Raw genomic sequence first — 22,947 nt, 5'->3', positions numbered from 1 at the left:
TGAGGTAGCTTTCAGTAAAATGTATGTAAATTTAAAAAAAATTATGGGCTTCCCTGGTGGCGCAGTGGTTGAGAATCTGCCTGCCAATGCAGGGGACATGGGTGCGAGCCCTGGTCTGGGAAGATCCCACAGGCCGCGGAGCAACTGGGCCCATGAGCCACAGTTACTGAGCCTGCGCGTCTGGAGGCTGTGCTCCGCAACAAGAGAGGCCGCGATAGTGAGAGGCCCGCGCACCGCAATGAAGAGTGGCCCCCGCTTGCCACAACTAGACAAAGCCCTCGCACAGAAACGAAGACCCAACACAGCCATAAATAAATAAATAAATAACTTAAAAAATTTTTTGTTTTATTTCTATTTATTTTTTGGCCGTGGCCAGGGGCATGCCAGATGCAGGATGCTAGTTCCCCAACCATGGTTGGAACCGTGCCCCCAGAAATGGAAGGGCGGATTCTTAACCACTGGACCACCAGGGAAGTCCCAAATGTATGTATATTTTAAACATTAAAGCTACTGAAATGTACATGTTAAAATACTTTTGAAGGAGGAGAAGGAAAAAAAAACAACTAACCATCTAGATAATTCTAATTGAGAATTCAGTTTCACTTTCAGTTTTGTGACAAGGGAGGAGTAGGATGTTTCACACTTTTTGTAGATGTTAAAAAAGAACATTTTCATCCATCAAATTAACTAACATTTGCTGTTGCCCCTCTGTACAAAAGGCACAGAGATGATCATAAGAGGATGTCAGACTGCTTCACATGTTACCCTTAGTCTTCAAGAGGAGCAGAATTCCCACCAGCCCCATAAAACCTGAAGGGAACTCATCATGGGGCCTTGGGCCTCACAAAAGACATTCAACATTGAAGATATTTTCAGCAGCAGTTTAAGAGAAGATGCAGAAATAGTCTCTGAAAGTGGAGGAAAACCAATACAAAATTGCATGTACCTTTTTATAAAGACATATGCATATATTACAACTAAAAATATATCAAAATGTTAACTATGACTAATTGAAGATTGGGTGATTATATATGATTATTTTTTTTCTTTTTACTTTCTAAATTTTCTAGGTAAAACTTTTTACTTATACAATCAGGGAAAAGATTTGTTTAAAAACAAATGCTGGACTTCCCAGGTAGTTAAGAATCCACCTGCCAATGCAGGGGACACGGGTTTGAGCCCTGGTCTGGGAAGATCCCACATGCTGTGGAGCAACTAAGCCCGTGCGCCACAACTACTGAGCCTGTGCTCTAGAGCCTGTGTGCCACAACTACTGAGCCCGTGTGCCACAACTACTGAGCCCGCGTGCCACAACTACTGAAGCCCGCGCGCCTAGAGCCCATGCTCCGCAGCAAGAGAAGCCACTGCAATGAGAAGCCTGCGCACCTCAACAAAGAGTAGCCCCCGCTCTCTGCAACTAGAGAAAGCCCACGTGCAGCAACGAAGACCCAACACAGCCAAAAATTGAAAAAACAAAACAAAACAAAACACAAATGCTGTCCACCCCAAGATGTAAAGAGTTTAGAATTTTGTCACTCCACTCTTCACAAGAGAAAAGCTGGACCACTGGAAAAATCAACTCTTCTTAGATGCATTAGTGAATTGAGGTCACAGGGCAAACTGCAGCCCCCAAAACTGGAGAGACGGGCAAATGCAGAGAATCAGTGGACAAGGGGCAGAAGCCTCAGAAAACAGGGAAACAAGCCGTGCTTGACTTCCTGCTGGAGGCTGAGCGTGGACTAGCTTGAGAGTTAAAAACTCCTGGGGAAAGATCGGCCCTGGATGTGGAGCTGGCGGTGCCTGAAGGCGTGTCTGATGTGGAGCTGGCGGTGCCTGAAGGCGTGTCTGACGTGGAGCCGGGCGGGGTAGAGAGTAGGGGGCAGTAGTCGGGGTGGTGGGAGGAGGAGGAGGGGGCGGCCAGTCACTTAAAATTGGTGCCCAAGCAGGACCGGAAACCTAAATTCCAGGAGGGTGAGAGAGTGCTGTGCTTCCATGGACCTCTTCTTTATGGAGCAAAGTGTGTAAAGGTGGCCGTAAAGGATAAACAGGTGAAATACTTTATACATTACAGTGGTTGGAATAAAAATTGGGATGAATGGGTTCCAGAAAGCAGAGTACTCAAATACGCGGACACCAATTTGCAGAAACAACAAGAACTTCAAAAAGCCAGTCAGGAGCAGTATGCAGAGGGGAAGATGAGAGGGGCTGCCCCTGGAAAGAAGACTTCTGGTCTGCAACAGAAAAATGTTGAAGTGAAAACAAAAAAAGAACAAACAGAAAACACCTGGAAATGGAGATGGTGGTAGCACCAGTGAGACACCTCAGCCTCCTCACAAGAAAAGGGCCCGAGTAGATCCGACTGTTTGAGGAAACATTCGTGAACAGAGTTGATGTTAAAAATTCCTGAAGAACTAAAACCATGGCTTGTTGATGACTGGGACTTAATTACCCGGCAAAAACAGCTCTTTTATCTTCCTGCCAAGAAGAATGTGGATTCCATTCTAGAGGATTTTGCAAATTATAAGAAATCTCGAGGAAACACAGATAATAAGGAGTATGCTGTTAATGAAATTGTGGCAGGGCTAAAGGAATACTTCAATGCAATATTGGGCACCCAGCTACTCTACAAATTTGAGAGACCACAGTACGCTGAAATCCTTGCAGATCACCCAGATGCGCCCATGTCCCCGGTGTACGGAGCGCCACATTTACTGAGATTATTTGTACGTATTGGAGCAATGTTGGCCTATACACCTCTGGATGAGAAGAGCCTTGCTTTATTACTGAATTATCTTCATGATTTCCTAAAATACCTGGCAAAGAACTCTGCAACTTTGTTTAGCGCCAGCGATTATGAAGTGGCTTCTCCTGAGTACCATCGGAAAGCTGTGTGAGGTGCTTATACTGACTCATGTTTGGATCTCTGTAAACACATTTTTGTTTCTTAGTGCTTCTCTTGTACAAATGATGTTACTTTGGAAATGTTAGTGTATAACAGAAGTGATGTTTGTTTTCTGTTTGATTTTAAACAGCAAATAAAAGGGGTTACAGCTCCTTTTTTCTTTTCTTTCTTTTTTTTTTCATTTCAAAGTTGCTACCAGTGTATTCAATGATGGACAACAGAGAGACGTACTGTAGAGTGTTTTATTGCTTAGTTGACAAAGCTGCTTTTGAATGCTGGTGACTTTATTCCTTTGGCACTACGCACTTTTATAATATGTGTTAATACTATATGACAAAATGCTCTGATTCCTAGTGCCTAAGGCTCAGTTCAGTGTGTATAACTGAAGACAGTCGTCCAGTTGTGCCCCCCCTTTTTTTTATGGTGCTTACAGTAAAGACCCCAACCTTTGCAAGTCATCCATGTTGTTCCTTAGGCATTTTATCTTTGCTCAGATTGTCAGAGAATGGTGGCTTGTTTCATGGTTTTTGTATTTGTGTCTAATGCGCACTTTAACATGATAGACGCAATGCATTGTGTAGCTACCGTTTTCTGGAAAAGTCAATCTTTTTAGAAATAGTTTTTCAGATCTTCAATACATTTTTTCTCTAGGTTTCAAAAAAACAAAACAAACCAAAAAAACCCCCCAAAACTCCTGGGCACCCAGTCTTAGTGGGGTCCTCCTGCTTTCTTGAGCTTTTTTCACAGGTGCCCCACCAGAAGGAAGAGAAAGTTTCCTTCCTGTTTAGCCAGAGGGAGGTGAAAAGTAACCATCTGAAATACACTGAGAGTGTTCTGTTTAAAAAAAAAAAAAAAAAAGCCTGCTTTCAAGGGGAATTATTTTAGCCAAGTCTACTGTGACCCAGCTCAAAGGCAATTAGACAGCTCAGCCCCCTCAAACCTTCTTGTCATAAGGGGAGGAAAAACAGAGGGACAGAGGCTAAGAAACTCCTCTGAGGGTCTCAGTCCAGAGGTTCAGGCTCATTAAAAAGAAAAAACAAACCCTGAAATTTAATTTTAAGATTATTGAATGTTTCCCCTCCACAAAACCTTCCACCACACCCATAAGACTCCAGTGGATTACAACTCTATTTAAGAGAGAGTTTCTAGGGAAACCCAGAGACAACAGGGAAGACAAAAAATGAAGATACTGGAAGAAATCAAAGCCTCTGACACCCACAGGGGCAGCAAGCATTAAACACAGACTAACTCTTAACCAGATAAACATGACACTTCACAGTAAAGGATTATTTATCTCAGCTCCTGTTATCTGATACATCATGTCCAACTTTCTACAAAAAGTATAAGAAAAAAAAAAGCAGGAAAAACACAATCTGAAGAGACAGAATAAGCTTGAGAACAAGACTAAGATGTGACAGAGAATCTGGAATTATCAGACTAGGTGGATACATGACCATCATGCATTCATCAAAACCCATAGAACTGTATAACACAAACAGTGAATTCTATTCTACAAACTATTACAGCATTTGGTTAACATTAATGTATCAATATTGGCTCATCAATTGTTACAAAGGTACCACACTAGCCCAAGATGTTAAAGATAGGGGAAACTGTGGAGGAGAAGAGGCCTGTGGGAAATCTCTGTACTATATGCTCTATTGTCCCATAAATAAAGTCTACTATAGTTTTAAAAATACACATTTGTTCATTCATTCAGAAATATTCATGGAGTACCCACCCATGCCAAGCACTCTTGTAGGTTTTGGAGTCAGTAGAGTATATGACACAGGCCAAGTTCCTGCTCTCCTCTGGAGCTTATGTTCCAGTGGGTGGGGAGGTTGGGGTGATAGTGGTACAAACTATAAATAAACAAGATAACTGCAGAGTGACATGAAGACAAAACAACAGGTGGTGAGCTGGAGGGTGCCTGGCTAGTCTGGAAGGGCTTTTCTCAGCTGAGGACATCTGGGCTGAGATCTGAGCTATGAGAAGTCTGCAGCCAAGAGTTCCTAGAGGGTGGGGCTGCAAAAATAGTTACTAATTATGAAGGGGACCAGAGTAGCTTTACAGTGGCAAATACTGGCAGAGGTCGTCTTAACCAAACAATGCAATTGAACACCATCAACGATGGAACAGAGTAAAATTCCACACCACTCAACAGGGAGCAATACCACATCTGTGACACTTCTGTCAAATGTGCGTAACCAGAGAGAGGGACATTCTCCAAAATCTCTGGCCGCTAGTCTCCTAAAGTCACGGAGGTTAAGTTGTGACGGTCAGAGTCTGAGGAATCATTCAAGACTAAAGGAAACTAAAGAGACTTGACAACTAAATGCAATCTGTGACTTTGAGACGGATCCTTTTAATCGGAGAGGGCATGACCAGTGACACTTGAAGAGGGTCAGAGGATTAGACGGTATTCATGTATCAAAGTTGAGTTCCTGATTGTGAGGCTGTATTGTAGTTTATATAGAAGTGTGTTTTTGTTTGTAGGAAATAAACACAAAAGTATTTAGGGGTGATGGGGGCACCAGAAAATGGTTCAGAGATAAAGGTCTCTGTATTGTAGTTCAACTTTTCTGTAAGTTTGTGATTGTTTAAGAGTAAAATTTTATTGAAGATGTACCAAGAAGGAAGCAGCGAGGTAATACAATTTTGGGTCTTTGTGGAAAGGTATGAGCCGGAATTATAAATTTGCACATCATCAGCATAGAGCTGAAATGTTAAATAATCAATTGTGTGGGGTCACCTAAAGAATAGATGGAGAAGACAGATGAGGACCGGGCCCCTGGGTCTCACCAATGTTTAGATGGCCAGGAGGGAAGCAAGGCAAAAAAAAAACAAGCAAAAAAAGTCATACATGGTCAGTGTGGTTGGGAGGAAACCAAGAGGCTGGATGTCATGGAAGCTGAGAGAAGAGAATTTCTTGATCACTTCTGTCGAATGTGTTCAGGGGTTAAGTAAGACTAACTAGTGACCAGGGCTTTGCCACTCAGAGGCTGCCGGTAACCTCTTGATAAGAGCTGTCTCAGTGGAGCCCAGGTAGAGAAGAGGCTGAATAATGGCTCCCAAAGATGTCTACATCCTGATCCCCAGAATCTGTGACTATGTTAACTTATGTGGTAAAAGGGACTTTGCAGATGTGATTAAAGATCTTGAGAAGGGCAGATTATCTTGGATTATTTGGGTGGGCTCAGGGTAATAACGAGGCCTATATAAAAGGGAGACAGGAGGATCAGAGTCAGAGAAAGAAGATGTGAGGACAGAAGGAGAGGTCAGACATTGGAAGATGCTGTCCTTGAAGACAGAGGATAGGCGCCGTGAGCCAGTGGATGCAGGTGGCCTTCAGAAACTAGAAAAGGCAAGGACATGGACCTTCCCCTACAGTCTCCATAAGACACAGCCCTGCTGTCATCTTGATTTTAGGGCTGACCTCCAAAACTGTAAGATAATAAATTTGTTTTAAGTGGCTGAGATTGTACTAATTTCTTATAGCAGCAGTAGGAAACCGACACAGGGAGAGAGGGTTAGGAACAAAAATGGGAGGTGAGAAAGGAGAGGAAACAACTTTGAAGAAGTTTTGTTGTGACAGTGAGCAGAGGAAAGGGGTGGGAGCCAGGGTGGGCCATGGATATTCATGGGCCATTGAATATTTTAAATTTTTAATTAATAGACTTAATTTTTAAAGGCAGTTTTAGATTTATAGAAAAATTGCCTGGAAAGTACAGAGAGTTGCCATCTTACCCCTCCCTCCAGTTTCCTCTATTAATATCTTGTAATAGTGTGGTACATTTGTTACAATTGCTGAGCCAATGTGGATACATTGTTATTAACTAAAGTGCCTAGTTTACATTAGGGTTCACTCTTCATGCTGTACATTCTATGAGTTTTAACAAATGTATAATGTCATGTACTCACCATTACAGTATCACACAGAGTTAGTTTCTAAAAATGCCCTGTGCTTCATCTATTTGTTCCTCATTTTTTCCTCCTTAGCCCCTGGTAACCACTGATCTTTTTACTATCTCTGTACTTTTGCTTTTTCTAGCATGACATACAGTTGGAATCATACAGTACATAGACATTTCAGACTGGCTTCTTTCACTTAGCAATATTCATTTAAGGTTTCTCCATGTCTTTTTGTGACTTGATAGTACCTTTCCTTTTAGTGCTGAGTAATATTCCATTGTATGGATGTACGACAATTTGTTTATCCATTCATCTATTGAAAGACATCTTGGTTGCTTCCAAGTTTTGGCCATTATGAATAAAGCTGCTATAAACATCCATGCTGGACTTCCCTGGTGATGCAGGGGTTAAGAATCCACCTGCCAATGCAGGGGATATGGCTTCGATCACTGGTCTGGGAAGATCCCACATGCCGTGGAGCAACTAAGCTCGTGCACCACAACTACTGAGCCTGCGCTCTAGAGCCCGTGAGCCACAACTACTGAGCCCACGTGCCACAACTACTGAAGCCCTCACACCTAGAGCCCATGCTCCGCAACAAGAGAAGCCACCGCAATGAAAAGCCCGTGCACCGCAACGAAGAGTAGCCCCTGGTCGCCGCAGCTAGAGAAACCCTGTGCACAGCAACGAAGACCCAACACAGCCAAACATAAATTAATTAATTAATTTTAAAAAATCCATGTGCAGGTTTTTGTGTGAACGTTTTCAACTCATGGGTAAATGTCAAAGAGTGCAATTGCTGGATTATATTTTAAGAGTTATATTTAGTTTTGTAAGAAACTACCAAATGGTCTTCCAAAGTGGCCGCACCATTTTGCATTTCCATCAGCAAGGAATGAGGGTTCTCACTTCTTCACATCCTCACCAGCATTTGGTGCTGTCAGTGTTTTGCATTTTAGCCATTCTAATAGGTGTGTAGTGGTATCTCGTTGTTTTAAGGGGTGGATATTTTTAAGATGGGAGATTACTATGCATGTTCACAGTCTATTGAGAATGGTCCTATAGGGAGAGGTAAATTGATAATGGGGAAGAGAGGAGATAAAGGCAAGAGTGAAATTGTTGAGATAGGAGGGGGGAATCCAGGAACACTGGAGGGGCTGGTCGTAGGTAGAGGGGACGTTTTGCCTTTTGTAACCGGAGAAAGGAAGGCAGAGAGAGGTTAGATTTGGAGGCAAAAGATAAGAGAGTGTCTGACAACTTTTGCTTTTTGCAGGAAGTATGTGGCAAAGTCATCTGCTGAAAATGAGTGCGTGGACAATACTCTCGTATATCAAAGACTTCATAATGGGAGGGGACCTGTGAAGGAATTCCTCCGGACTGAAGAGAGTACTGATAGGGGTTTGACCCTTCCCTTCATAAAATCCACACCCCTACACCTCTCTACTCTCCTGGGGGTGGGGGGAGTTCAGTGGAAAGAATGCCAAATTAGGAGTCCAAGAACTGCCTCTGGTCTCAACTCTGGCATGAGCAGCTCATTGGTCAAGTTTACTTCTGAGGTCAGAGGCTTAGCTCTAACTTGCACTTGGTGGCTCCAGGCTAGGAGTCTAGATGCTGTGCCCATGATAAGCTATGAGTTCTCCCTCGAACTTGCACGTGTGACAATGGTGGAGTCAGCTCCTCCCCTGAGTCTCTGACTGAGAAACCCCAAACTGTAGTTTGACCACATTTAGCCTCTCTTTGTGCAGCTGCCCTCCCTAGCGCAGGCAAGTGGAGTAAAGGAGCAGCGAGGGGCTGCTTCTTTCAACTCGGCTGCAAGTTCTCTCTACTAATAGCAGTTCAGGGCATTGCAGCCTTGACACCTCGTGCCCCTGTGTGAGCGATGAAGAGTGGCTGCCCTCATCACCCCAACCTCAACTAAGGGACTAAGCCACAGGCACATGACTCTCTTTCCCCACTTCCGATCCTCAGAATGACTCATTTCCTTCCTCCTTCCCCCACTTTTTAAGCCAGCATTGCCCTTTACCTTGGCTCTACCCATAGCCTCACCTTGTGGGGTATGTACCAGGGCCTTGTGGCCACTGCAGTTGAATGCAGTCGAGATCATCCCCCAAGCTTGCTTGAGAAATGGGTGCCACCAGGGCTTGAAAGGAAAGAAGAAAAGAAATGAGGGGATTTGAGACAACTTTCTCATCTAGAACATGCCTGTTAGACCATGTGATTCCTGAAGTCTCTTGAGACTTTGCATTGTGGCAATGAATTAATTTTGCATATACATTAATAAATATCATCTAGTGAGTGACTACATAAATGTAGATTGATTTTTAAAAAACCCTAAACCTCATTGTTTTCTCTTGTACCCCAAGTCTCCCAATGGCCCATGACCATCTGTTGGGAGAACTCTGGGCATAGAAAGCTGATGGATTCCCAGGAGACCCCGCTTTTCTACGGGAGTAGCCCCAAAAGGCAGGTAGCTCATATGAGGCTGGCAAGGGCAGATCAATGTCCTTGGACTCAAACCTAGGTCCCCGTGCATCCCTGGGAAGCAATGACCCAGGGAGAATTCATTCCGTGTCCGCAGAGGGAAAGCTGTAAGAAACTCCAAGACAAATGCTATGAGCCCTCTTGATGGGATTAGTGCCCTCTTAAGAAGAGGGAGAGATGACAGTTTGGGGCAGAGAGAGTTGGAAGTATGGGGGTCATTGAAGAAGTTTCCAGGAGGGAATTGGTTCTACGCACCCAGAGTGAAGAAGATTTCGGCTGCAAGGAAGGATTTGGAGACGAGCAGTGTGCAAATGGCAACTGATGCTGTGGGAGCAGATGAGCTATTCCAGAGAGATGAGGGAGCAGGGCCCAGGGATGTGAGGACAGAGCCACAAGCAGCCTCAACAAGTACAGAACAGCAGAGGAAGATGAGCCTGCGGATGAGACAGGAGAGGCAGGTCAGGGAGATGACAGAAAAAGCAGGGAGCTGTGACAGCTGCCAAGGGAAAAGGATGCACGGAGGAAGTGGTCCAGAGTCAAAGGGCACCAAAATGTCAGGAGAGTTAAGGGCTGAGCAGTTGCCTGTGGCCTGGTGGAGCACACGTGTTGTCCAGTTGGGAGGGCGAAAGCATGGGCTGAGGACTGAGACCGAGAATGTAGGAGACTTGTCTGCAGGAAGTTTTGCTGGGAAAGCGTGGGAGGGAGCTGGTGTTGCACGTGTGGGGTGTAGCGGGGAGAGAGGTCCTGCTTCATTCTTACCCTTTTTCTTCCGCAAGTGGGAGAGCCCTGAGTGTGTTTAAAGGCTGGTGCAAAGGACCTAGCAGCACTTGGGAGGTGCAGGCAACAGAAAACCAGGAAGCCTGAGGTTTGAGTGGTGGAAGTGACAGGTGATCTCCCCAGATATGTTCAGACGAGGCGTTTCTGAGAACAAATGGTAATTTCTACTTACATTTTGGAAGGTTTCCGGGGTGACGAGTTTGTCCTGAAGAAATCAGTCACTGCCTCTTTGGTGCTATCTGGAACCCAAGGGCTTCGCCTGCCCTAGAGAGAATATACTTTTCAATTCCTTAATATGTTCTTTCATTTAAGAAGTATTTTTTCTTCTTCATTTTTAATTAGACTTCAGGTACACAGAATAGAAATTATTAATCATAATCCTCAGTACATGACGTTCTCTCATCACTGGTCCATATTTGTCCTGCTTCAGATTAGTTATTTTATTTTATATTTAGTATTTATTTATTTATCCAGTTTTATTAAGTTCTAATTGACATACAGCACAGTATAAGTTAGTTATTTAAAATAATATAATAACATCTATGAACCCACTTACCCTCTTCCCTCCCCAATCTAGACCCCCTAACAATAACCTACATCTAACTCTTCAGCTACCTGGCCCTCTGCCTCCCCCCATCTGGGGCATCCAGAATCCAGTCCACCATCTCGTTATTTTCTTTTTTTTATATCACTCTGTTGCATCTATATGTAATCCTTTAAAAGCACTTTTAAAATTTTAGTTGTTTTTAATTTAGAGTCTTTTGGGACTATATTTTTTTCATATGATGTTAAATTTCTAAGGCTCATGCACATTGTTGCAGGTGACTGCGTTCATTCCATTTGAAGCTATGTAATATTCATCACATGGATCGAGCATTGTGGAAGGCAGAATTCTAAGAGGGCCATGAAGCTTCCTAGGCCCTGGTGTGCATACACATTATTTAATCAAACACTAGGTGCTGCTGTGATGGGATTTTACAGATACAATTGGGGTCCCAAATCAGATCTTAAGAAAGGGCACTGGACCAATCACATGAGCCCTTTAAATCTGGGTCTGGAGTCAGAGATGGAAAGCTGCAGTGGAATTTGTAGAAGAAGACTGTCATGCTGTGGAGAGGGCCCTGTGACAGGTGGCTTCTAGAGGCTGAGAACAGCGCCTGCTGACGGCCAGCAAGAAAGTGGGGCCTCTGCCCTACAACCACTAGGACCTGAATTTTGCCAACAACCAGTGAGCTTGGAAGTGAACGCCAGCCTTGGATGGGATGGCTGCCCTGTCCAGCACCTTGATCCAGCCCTGGTGAGACCCTGAGCAGAGAACCCAGCCACGGTATGTCCTGACTACTGACCTACAGAACTTTGAGACAGTAAATGGGTATTGTTTTAAGCCACTAAGTTTGTGGTAATTTGTTATGCAGCAGGAGAAAATGAACCCAACCATAATCTATTTTCCCATTTTTCCTTGAGTGTTTATGTTATTTCCAGGTTTTTATTATTGAGAGCAGTCCTGCTCTAAACATTCTTGTATATTTTTGCTGGTTTTACAGGTGCAAGAGTTTCAAGTATGTTTCTAAAAGTGAAACTGCTGATGTGAATTTCTAACTTTAGGAGGACATGCCAAACTTTCCACCAATGCTCTTACATCAGTTTATATTCCCACCAGCAAATATGCAACTATTTTTGTTTATATTGGCTTCTATCTCAGTTGCATGTGGTTAGAAGATCTGGTTTGGGTGATATCTATTCTTTGAAGTTTGTTTAGGGTTTCTCTGTGACCTAGTATATGGTCAGTTTTTGTAAATGTTTCATGTGTGCTTAAAATGTTTTCTTTAAGTTTTGGGTGCATAGCTCTCTCTATTTCTTTTTTAGATGATTAAATCTTTTACATTCTTGAAGATTTTTTTGTTGTGGTTTGTTTACTTGACCTATCATTGATTGAGAATGTTATATTGAAATCTTTCACTGTGAAGGTGGATATCATCTGTTTCTCCCTATATTTCTATCACTTTTTGCTTCACATATTCTTGGGGAATTATCATTTTTAGAGACCTTCCTCATCCTTAATAATACTTTTTGATTTATTTTGTATTGTATGACTGACCATAAATCCTGATTTGCCTAAGAAGTCTTGGTTTATTTCTCTTTTCCTGTTGTAATTCTTAATAATACCTTTTCTTCTCAAAGGTATGCTGGTTTATACAATAAATTATATATAGTTACCCTAATTTTAGATGATATTAATATTGCTACAAGAGCTATCTTTTGGCTAGTATTTGCCTGATATGTCTTTTTCCATGCTTTTGCTTTCAACCTTTGTGTGCTCTTACGTTGTATGTATATCTATTAATCTCTATTTCAGTTATTTCTGCACTGATCTTTATTTTTTCCTTCTTTCTACTAACTTTGGGCTTTATTTGTTCTTCTTTTTCTAGTTCCTTTAGGTATAAAGTTAGATTGTTTATTTGAGATTTTTCTTGTTTCTTGAAGTAGGCCTGTATTGTTATAAACTTCCCTTTTAGAACTGTTTTGCTGCATCCCATAGATTTTGGTATGTTGTGTTTCCATTTTTATTTGTCTCAAGGCATTTTTTGATTTTTCCTTCAATTTCTCCATTGACCCACTTGTTGTTCAAGAGCGTGTTGTTTAATCTCCACATATTTGTGATTTTTCCAGTTTTTTTCTTATAATTGATTTCTCATTTCATACCATTGTCATTGGAAAAAATGCTTCATATGATTTCAATCTTCTTAAATTTATTGAGACTTGTTTTGTGGACTAGCATATGATCTATCCTGGAGAATGTTCCATGTGCATTTGAGAATAATGTGTATTCTGCTGCTTTTGGATGGAATGCTCTATATCTGTATCTATATCTATATCTATATCTGTATCTCCATCTGGTCTAAAGTATCATTTAAGGCCAAAGCTTTCTTATTGATTTTCTGTCTGGATGATCTATCCATTGATGTAAGTAGGGTATTAAAGTCTGTTACTATTATTGTATTGTCAATTTCTCCCTTTAAGACTGTTAATATTGTCCATATATATTTAGGTGATCCTATGTTGGGTGCATAGATATTTACAAATGTTATATCTTCTTGTTGAATTGGCCTCTTTATTGTTATGTAATGCCCATCTTTGTCTTTTACTATATTCTTTTTTTTAAAGTCTATTTTTCTGATATAAGGATAGCTATCCCAGGTTTCTTTTGGTAACCATTTGCATGAAACACATCTTCCCTTCACTTTCTGTCCCTTCACTTTCAATCTGTTTGGGTACTTACATCTGAAGTGAGTTTCTTGTAGGCAGAATATAGATGGTCTTGTTTTTTTATCCACTTAGCCACTCTATGTCTTTTTTTTTTCTTTTTTTTTAACATCTTTATTGGAGTATAATTGCTTTACAATGGTGTGTTAGTTTCCGCCTTATAACAAAATGAATCAGTTATACATATACATATGTTCCCATATCTCTTCCCTCTTGCGTCTCCCTCCCTCCCACCCTCCCTATCCCACCTCTCTAGGTGGTCACAAAACACCGAGCTGATCTCCCTGTGCTATGCGGCTGCTTCCCACTAGCTATCTATTTTACATTTGGTAGTGTATATATGTCTTTTGATCTGAGACTATAGTCCATTTATATTTAAAGTTATTGTTGATAGGTATGTAGTTATTGCCATTGTTTTACTTGTTTTCTGGCTGTTTTGGTAGTTCATTTTTGGTTTTTCTTTTTCTCTTGCTTCTTCCCTTGTGGTTTGATGACTTTCTATGGTGTTATGCTTAGATTCCTTTCCCATTATCTTTTGTGTACCTACTATAGGTTTTTGCTTTGGGGTTACCATGAGTCTCACATATAGCAGCCTATATATACAACAGTCTGTTTTAAGTTGATAGCAAGTTAAGTATGAATGAATTATAAAACTCTACATTTTTACTCTTCCCATCCCAATTTTTATGTTTTTGATGTCACATTGTACATCCTTTTATTTTGTGTGTCCTTTAACTAGTTATTGTAGTTATAGTTATTTTTACCACTTTTGACTTTTAACCTTCACACTAGTTTTATAAGTGATTAATCCATTACCTTTACTATATATTTACTTTTACCAGTGTGAGTTTTAATTTCATGTTTTCTTGTTACTGATTAGTGCCCTTTCTTTTCAATTGCTGGTTTAGTGGGATGAACTCCTTTAGCTTTTGTTTGTCTGGAAAACTCTTTGTCTCGCTTTCAATTTTGAATAATAGCCTTGCTGGGTAGAGTATTCTTGGTTGAGAGTTGTTTTCCTTTTATTACTTTGAAAATATCATGCTGCTTCCTCCTGGCCTGCAAAGTTTTTGCTGAGAAATCTGCTGATAGTCTTAAAGGGGTTCCCTTGTATGTAACAAGTTGTTTTTATCTTGCTGCTTTTAAGATTCTCTTTAACATTTACCTTTTTTTAAAACATTTTTATTGGAGTATAATTGCTTTACAATGGTGTGTTAGTTTCTGCTTTATAACAAAGTGAATCAGTTATACATATACATATATCCCCATATCTCCTCCCTCTTGCATCTGCCTCCCTCCCACCTTCCCTATCCCACCCCTCTAGGTGGTCACAAAGCACCAAGCTGATCTCCCTGTGCTATGTGGCTGCTTCCCACTAGCTATCTATTTTACGATTGGTAGTGTATAAATGTCCATGCCACTCTCTCACTTCGTCCCAGCTTACCCTTCCCCTTCCCCATATCCTCCAGTCCATTCTCTAGTAGGTCTGACCTTTACCTTTTGACATTTTAATTATAATGTGTTTTGGTGTGAGTCTCTTTAGATTTATATATTTTTTGGAACTCTCTGGGTTTCCTGGATCTGGATGTCTGTTTTATTCCCCAGGTTGGGGAAGATTTTCAGTCATTATTTTTTCAAATAAGTTCTCTGCCCCCCTTTTCTTTCTCTCCTGCTTCTGGACCCCTATAATGCAAATGTTATTGGGTTCCATATGTTTCTTAAGCTATCCTCACTTTTTAAAATTCTTTTTTCTTTTTGCTTCTCTATTTGGGTGAATTCCTCTGCCTTGTCTTCCAGCTCACTGATTCTTTCTTTACTTCATCTAGTCTGCTGTTCAACCCTTCTTTTGTATTTTTTAGCTGAGTTATTGTATTCTTCATTGCTGTGACTTCTGTTCATTATTTTCTTATATTTTCTCTCTCTTTGTTGAAGTTCTCACTGTGTTTATCTATTTTTCTCCTGGGTTTGATGAACATCCTTATGACCATTACTTTAAACTTTTTATTAGGTAAATTACTTATCTCCATTTCATTAAGGTTTTTTTCTGGGGTTTTATGTTACTCTTTCATTGGGAACATATTCCTCTGTCTCCTCATTTTGCTTGACTCTCTGTGTTTATTTCAATGTATTAGGGAAACAGCTATCTCTCCCAGTCTTGAAGGAGTGGCCTATGTAGGAGATTAATGTTATTATTTAAACTTGCCCTAGCTTTGGTTGTCACTTGAACCTTTGTGATTGTCTAGGCAGTCTGATTTATTCTTGATAGGTCCAGTCATTGAGCATGTGCCAAGAGCTTTGAGTATTCCAGAGGGAGGGATCTCTGTCCACACCTAGTATTAGGCTGATTAGAAGCTAGACCCTCAGGCAGCAGCTTTTAAGGTATGCAAATATATACCATCCTGTGAGACTGCAATTGTAAAGGCTACTGACCTCCAGACCAGATGATCTGGAGGTGTTTCCTTGGCAAAAGTTGCAAAAATTGTGGCTCCAGTTGAGTGTGTGAGCTCCTTTCTGGAAGGTACTGGTGAGCTGTAGTGAGGCCAAGGGAGAGCACAGAGATGGTGTCTCCTGGCCTATGTTCCCTGAGAGCACTTCTGTAGCCTGTAGATGTGTGATAAACCTGAAGCCTACTTCTTAGGCTGAAGCTCCAAGACAAGTATTTAGGCCTTTTTTCACAAGGATACTGGGGTTGTGTGTTTCAGTCTGCTGTCTGTGCATTGCCCTGAGGATGGTAGCCTGCCAAGAACTGTCCCTCTGATTGTTTCAGACCAGTAGGTCCCAGAAATGCAATCTCCCTTGGCCCATCAAGGGGCATCCCCTATGTAAGCTGTGAGTGCCTTCCTGGCTTTGGTGGGGCCATGGGAGCACCTCTGTCCCTAGAGAGAGTCCGGACAGGGTTCTGCCTTTCCAGCAGATGCCTTAGGATTAGCAAATGAGTTTCCTTCCCATATGGTCTTGGTGTGGTTCAAACTGTGGCTTTTGTTCAAGGTCCCAGGACAAGTGAGTATTCCTGTGAGCCCTTTAAGAGTGGAATCTCTGTCAGCTCGGTGTTTTACAACCACCTAGGGGGTGGGATAAGGAGGGTGGGAGGGAGACGCAAGAGGGAGGGGATATGGGGATATGTATGCATATAGCTGATTCACTTTGTTATACAGCAGAAATTAACACAACATTGTAAAGCAGTTATACTCCAATAAAGATGTTAAAAAAAAAAAAAAAAAAGAGTGGAATCTCTGTTCCCTAGAGCCCTATTGTTGCAGGAAAGAAAATGCGGCTGGAGAGAATGGTTATGTCCCAGGTCTCAGGCGAGTCCCTGGGACAGCCGCCAAGTGTGGGTTCTTGGCTTCGCGCAGAAAAGAATTCAAGCGCAAGCCATAATAAAGAGAAAGAAGGTTTATTCAGGGAGATACACACTCCACAGACACAGTGTGGGCCATCTCAGAAGGTGAGAGGCCCCAGGGTATGGGCTTGTCAGTTTTTATAGGGGTGGGTAATTTCATACGCTAATGAAAGGGAGGAGTATTCCAGCTATTTTGGGGAAGACATGGGGATTTCCAGAAATTGGGCCACAGCCCACTTTTTGACCTCTTATGGTCAGCTTTGGCACCTGTGGGTGTGTCATTTAGCTTGCCGATTTATTACAATGAGTGTATAATGAGGCTTAAAGTCTAGTGGAAGTCGACTCATCCACCATCTTGGACCTGGTTGGTTCTAAACAGTTTATGTCGTGTGTTCAATGGCTATCATTCTTTTGAAGGTTGTGCCCTGCCCCCTTCCTGTCTCACTATGGTTTTCCTGGATATAAGCTCCATTGGTTTTCAAAACAAGACATTCTGGGGGCTTCGGTTCAGGTCCCAGGGATTGGGATGCCTCATGTGGGTACAGACCCTTCCCTCTTCAGGGAGAAGCTCTGTATTTGTGAGATCCCTCCTGATGGTGGGTGTCTGTGCCAGGGGTGGGGTTTTTGGTGAGACTGCCTCTCTGCCTCTCCTACCTGTCCTGATGATGACTCTTTTCCCCTTTGTTGTGCAGGAGCTGTTCAGCCAGTTTTCAGACCTTTATCAGAGGGAACTGAATCATATTTATCTGTATATTTGTTGTGTCTATGGGACATGGTAAGTTCAGTATCTTTTTATACCTCCATTTTAAACTACCCCTTACCCCCTTATTTCTTGATAGTTTATTAGACTCATTTTAACTTCTTGGACTTTAACGTTAAACATTTCTGTTTCTGATGGAATCTGTAATCCAGTATTTGTTTTTGTTTGTTTCGGAAATGGTTATTCTTATCAAATGTCTTTTACTGTTTTGACCTGTGAGCTCATTTTTCCATGGTGAGGCTGGGGGAGTGGGGATTGATGTCTCTGTTAGGCTTTATCTATGGAAGAAAGCTGGACTCTAGCCCACACTTCCCCCAAGGGTGATGGGTGGGGACGGATCAGTGCCAGACACCACCATCAAAGCTTCAACTCAGTCCTTAAAGTATCAGGAGTTTTCTGGGAAAGGCAGCACTGAGGAAAATTCCAGAAGCGGAATTCCCACACGTGGCTGTAGAATTCCCTGTGAGCCATGTGAGCAGTGGCCAGTTGCCAGCACAGACATCTAAGAGGAAGAGCAAAGAATGATCCTGGCCTGCGGGCTTTTGAGATGTCTCAGAGGAGAGCAAGTCATCCCATCACTGTAAGCCCAGTTCTACTTAGGCCTGTTGGAAACAAGAGGAATCATCAGTCTCACTGAATATTTACTAGGAAAAAAGATGATCGAGACAACAAACTCATGTGTTCTCGCTGAGTCATCATCTGGCAGATTCAGTTACGGGCTGTGGGTGCTGGATAGTCTCTTTACTTTTTACGTGGTAGTTTCTTGAGTTGCTTCATCCTGTGCTTCTTTGTCTGAATCATTGGACATGATTGATTCTCTCTGCCCTGTATTTATCGTTTCACTTTCTTAATACCTGGTTCGAAGAAAAGTTATAATATAATACACACACCTCAAGCCAGTCAGTCCTTATCCTTACTACATGGCATATGCGCTATTCCATTCCTTCCCATTCCTTTCCTTTCCTTTCCTTTCCTTTCCTTTCCTTTCCTTCCCTTCCCTTCCCTTCCCATTCCTTTCCTTTCCTTCCCTTCCCTTCCCTTCCCTTCCCTTCCCTTCCCTTCCCTTCCCTTCCCATTCCTTTCCTTCCCTTCCCTTCCCTTCCCTTCCCTTCCCTTCCTTCCCTTCCCTTCCCTTCCCTTCCCTTCCCTTCCCTTTCCTTTCCTTTCCTTTCCTTCTTTTTCTCTCCTTCTGCCTGAGACTCCCTAAAGTGATTTCATGACCCACTAATAGGTCCCAGGATGCAGTCTGGAAAACATTGATTTGGAGGAAGGCAAAGGAAGCCCACAGGCTGCTGTATGTGAGGAGGTGATTAAACACAAAAACAGGGGAGGTTACTTCTTAGGTTCAAATTAGCCAGGCAAACGCAGGGACAGGGCCTCCCCCACCAGCCGTCCTGGCAGGCTGGGAGGCTCTGCCCCTGCCCGTTGGTGGCTGGGCCAGCCACAGTGGGGAGGTGGCTGTGTCACACCTGCGTCCCAGGCTGTGCCAAGAGCTCGGCCAGACAGCAGCCCAACACTCATCTCACAGCAACCTGTGGGTTCCCTCTGCTTCCCTCCAAGTTAGTTTTTCCAAAGTCTAGTTCAGGACCTATTTGTGGGTCATGAAATAATCAATTTAGTGAGTCTCAGACAACGTTAGAAAAAAGAAAAGAAATGGAAAGGAATGGAATAGAAAATAGCAGAGCACATTGTACAAAGTAAGGATAAGTACTGGCCTGTTTCAAGTGTGCCATATATGGTGTCCGTGTGGTGAATGGTGCGTGGGGTGTGTGCGTTTTCTGTGTGGTATGGCGTGTGGTGTGTGCGGGGAGGGTCGGGGAGGGGTGTATGCGATGTGGATGTATTGGGATGTAATCAGAAGTGGCTTTACCTCGAGGCTCATGGGGACAATGTTCAAGTATTGAGTTATGGGGAAGTCATTCTGGCTTATACATGGTTTGGTCTGAACTTCATGTGAACTAGAACGGCCTGACTCATGCCCTGTCAAACATGCATAGCACATCTTTAACCATTAAGGTCAAGAATATCCAATTCGAAGGTGAGGACAAATGACTCCCTTTCTGTGTCCATGTTAACCCTCCCTTGAAGATAAGGTTCCTTTCCCAGACACCAGGGTCCAGCTGTCTCACTGTATATGTACTAAGCTGTCTCTTTTTAAAAATTTAAATAAAAATTTATAATTTATACAGACTTTTTCTTTAAATAAACAAGGTTTTCTTAAGAAAATGTTACAGAGGGATTTTTTTTCATCAGTTCTTCATACAGTACAATCCTCTTGTTGAACAAAAGTTATACTGGTAATGAGTATTTACAGATCCATAAGAGACTCGAGCTTCAGACATAAAAAATTTAACATTCATTCTAGTTCACTGATTAGTCACAGAAATTAAATACCTGCCCAGATTTACACAATTCAGTAAAAAGCTCTCTCTTTTGAAACCCCGAAGGAATGTTCCCTGTCATGTTAAATGTATGTTCTTTGTTCTGATAACGTATGACTATGTTGACGACCATGCTTTTATGCAGCAGTTTCTCAGAGCTACTGAGAGGCTGCCTCCCAGGCTATAGTCCTCAGTTTGGCTCAAATAAAACTTTCTTCTCTTCCTTATTATATATTGATATTGATTATTGATTATTTGCTTCGACAAGGCGAATGAACTTGAACTTCAGGAACCCTAGCACTTTGCAAAGCCCTGTCCCTATTTTGGTATTTGGAATGCTGTACTGTATTATTTTCCTTAAAGAGGGAAAAGCTTTACAGTAAGTCCCCTACACACATATGAACCTTCAAGCTGTGAACTTGCAAAGATGCGAACGTGTGTTCACATGTCCAATCACGTAAGTTAGTTCACGTGTCTGATGTACATTGTCACCTGCGTGCATTCTCTACAAGTGGTTGTGCTTTTGTGTACTTACTTTGTGTAGCTTACAGATGAAGACCTGATGGAACTGGAGGCCCAGAGAAAGGACAAAGAGAGACAAGAGGAAGAAGAAGTAACTGAAGAACAGAAGAGATTCACGATGCAGGAAATGGCAAGGGGATTTTCTTTACTTGAGGAGACACTGTTAGTTTTTGAGGCACAGGACCCAAATGTAGAATGGTACACGAAGGTTGCAGCAGCCGTTCAGAATGCAATCCAGTGCTACCGTGTCATCTATGATGAGAAAAAAAGAGCTACTACCCAGACATCATTGGATCATTTTTTCAAGAGGGTAGATAGAATTGAATCCAGCAAGGAACCAGAACCTGTGCCATCAGGGTCAGGCGTGAGTGAAATTGCAGCTTGCCCTCCGTCTCCTATTGCTGATGATCCTTCAGCTCTATCATCTCCACCTCCTCTCCCTCCTCCAGTCAGTAACTCTTCTTGCCTGTTCACTCGATGCCAGCCCCTGGATGCCAGCTGTTGCACTGTACTACTGTACTTTTCAAGGTACTGTACTGTAAGATTAAAAATGTTTTCTTTATTTTTTTTCTATTGTTTTTTATGTATTATTTGTGTGAAAAGTATTATAAACCTATTACACTACAGTACTATAGAGCCGATTGTGTTAGTTGGGTACCTAGGCTAACTTTGTTGGACTTACGAACTAATTGGACTTACAAACGTGCTCTCGGAATGGAAATTTTTTGTATGTAAGGGACTTCCTGTATTCCCCTCAAATCCTGGGCCTGTTTCTGGTTGTGCTGTAGCGCACTTTACTTCCTGTGAGTCATAGTCAAACAGGAAAAACACAAAACCTCACGTTCTCACTTTCCACCTAGCAGCCAGCGCCACCTTGATAAGTGGAAATTCACCCCCTCACGTGAGCCTCCTCGGAATAAAATGCAGACGCCTCAACCGGGCCCAAGGCCTCCTGTTCTTGTTCCTGCTTCCTGCTCCTGTCTTACCTGGACCCCTCTTCACCCCATTCTCTGCCCCTGCTATAGTCTACAGTAGTGTCCTGTCCTCCAACCCTTTGTTCGCCCTCCGCCCTCAGGGGGTTTGCGTGCAAATGCTGTTCTCTGACCCTGGAAGACCTTTGACCTCCTCTTTTCTGGCTGCTCCTTTCTTTCCTGGTCTCTGCTGAGCTGTCGTCCCTCCCTCCAGGAAGCCCTCCTTCTCCAAGTGTGAGGGGAACTGACTGTGAATGAAAAGTGTGGCCTACCATCTCAGTAAACAAAGGATGCTGCAGCCATCAAGCCACTACGGCCACCCCTACGGCGAGCCCTGAGGGAACTCAGACTGGAGATAAACTGCCCACCGCCAAGTCCTCAGCCGCTGCTGCCCCCGCTCCCCGTGGTGCACCCTGAGGGGACTCAGGGCGGGAAAGCGCAGGATACTGGCCTGAGATAGCTAAGGTGCATATCCAAGGAATGATTTCAGCGAGTCCAGACTCTTGCACCTTCCAGTACACAGAAAAGTGCTCAGTGCTTTAACTTGAGATGTCTGCTTTTCTTTAACTAGCAGTGATCTTTTGCTGTTCCGACCACCAGGTCTTTGTTGCAAAACCCCCCTATACATCCTGGATCCTCCCTCACCTCTTCGGAGCTGGCCCGCAGAGTTCTTCTGAGAGGCTCTCTCCACGGCTTGAAGTCTTCAGAAAGTCTGCCAAAGAAAACGTAATTCTCAACTTTTAGGTTGTGCATTTTTTTTCAGTCGACGTGATCCTCCTGTAAAGCCCAGGGCATCCCGCGCTTCTACCATCAGAGCACGCTGACACCACGTTGAGGCTTGACCTGACCCTATGCTGTGTGCCTGCCCCGTAGCAGCTCCCGCTGTGCTCTTACTCCAGGTGGGCCCTGCTGCACGTGCTTGCCAGGTGCTAAGTCCTCCCCTCACATCAACCCTAAGAGTCCGGAGCTGCTGGGGAGGGGGTGTAAGATGGGTTCAAGGATGTATTATACAACATGGGAAACATAGCCAATACTTTGTAATAACTGTAAATGGAAAGTAGTCTTCAAAAATTGTACAAAAAATTTTAAAAATTAAATTAAAAATGTAATCTAAAAAAAAAAAAAACAGTCAGGAGCTGTTATCACCTTCCCCATTTTACAGATGAGAAAACACAGGCCCAGAGAGGTTAAGTAACTGGCTCAAAGTCACACAGTAAGTGGTCAAGCCAGGATTCTAACCTTAGGGTCTGGCTCCAGAGCCCGCTTTGTGAGCACGAAGTAGAAGGTACTCGATGAGAGTTGGTTAAATGGATTGTTAAGAGAACAGAAAATGTAAAACTCGTATGTAACCTAAGCTGATCTTTAAAAAGAAAGCTCAGGTGAGCCCCCAGATGGGGTTGGAAATGACAGGTGGCACAGGGGCTGGGGAGAGCTGGATTTCACTGCAAATGCCACCGTGGAGCTGTGTGCGCTTAGAGGTAGCCCTGGAGGTGGAGGAGCTCCAGGATTGAAGATGGGGGCTCCAGCGAGGTGAGCATGATATGGGAGAAGTGGGGAGAGAGAGCGTGCTCAGGCATCAGAGAGGAACCCCCCGACCTTCTGCAGGGCACAGGGAGAACCAAAATCTCAAAGCACATATT

At 42.9% G+C, this 22,947-nt stretch overlaps 1 pseudogene across 1 annotated transcript; it reads left to right on the top strand.

The window, feature by feature from the left end:
• Positions 1-1,961: 1,961 nt before the first annotated feature.
• LOC309659418 (mortality factor 4-like protein 1 pseudogene) lies at positions 1,962-22,370 on the top strand (annotated as a pseudogene). Its single transcript has one exon. The product of its transcript is annotated as a mortality factor 4-like protein 1 pseudogene (transcript).
• Positions 22,371-22,947: the final 577 nt, after the last annotated feature.

Source organism: Balaenoptera physalus (assembly GCF_965194825.1).
Source record: "Balaenoptera physalus genome assembly, chromosome: 4".
In the NCBI taxonomy this organism is placed as follows: domain Eukaryota; kingdom Metazoa; phylum Chordata; class Mammalia; order Artiodactyla; family Balaenopteridae; genus Balaenoptera; species Balaenoptera physalus.
Note: the sequence above shows the minus strand (reverse complement) of the source record. Positions and strands in the feature narration are given on the sequence as shown.